Consider the following 575-nt stretch of genomic DNA (forward strand, 5'->3'; position numbering starts at 1 on the left):
ATGTCCCTGAGCGCGAATGGGTAAGTCAGATGCACTCGCTCTGTTCTCATATCTCACAAGTGCCGTGTATCGGGCTAGCGTGATGCGTTCCGCCCGTTTGTGCATGCTATTCCAGCACCATACCGCATTCGTGCGAGTGCTGATCGAGCAAACAATATCGAACACATTGAAGAGCGCATTGCAGAGAGAAGCAAGGTAGTTTGTCCGTTTGTTTCCCTCTCGCACTCACTTGGAAACGTTGGCAGCTCTTATTCTCTCTATCTGAAGTGGACATTGGCTGCTCTCTGTATTTGCTCATCTTGCGGCACTGCGAAGTGCTCAAATTTGCCACAGACTGGAATGAGTATACAGGTCCTGGGAGCCGCACGTTCAAGACCGGATTCACAACACGCACATTTACAGCTCAACCTGACGTGGCCCCTCTACTAGCTGGCATGTCGTCTTCTGAAACCAAGCGGTACCTTCGTGAAAACCTCGCTGGTGAGCTTGCAGTCTGGAAGCGAAAGGGCGAAATCCAGATCACCGGCCGGAATCGCCTCCTTGAGCTGTACAACCTTGTGAGTGGCCCTCTTTTT

This window comes from Fibroporia radiculosa, assembly GCF_000313525.1.
Source record: "Fibroporia radiculosa TFFH 294 genomic supercontigs, scaffold36353, whole genome shotgun sequence".
Taxonomy (NCBI): domain Eukaryota; kingdom Fungi; phylum Basidiomycota; class Agaricomycetes; order Polyporales; family Fibroporiaceae; genus Fibroporia; species Fibroporia radiculosa.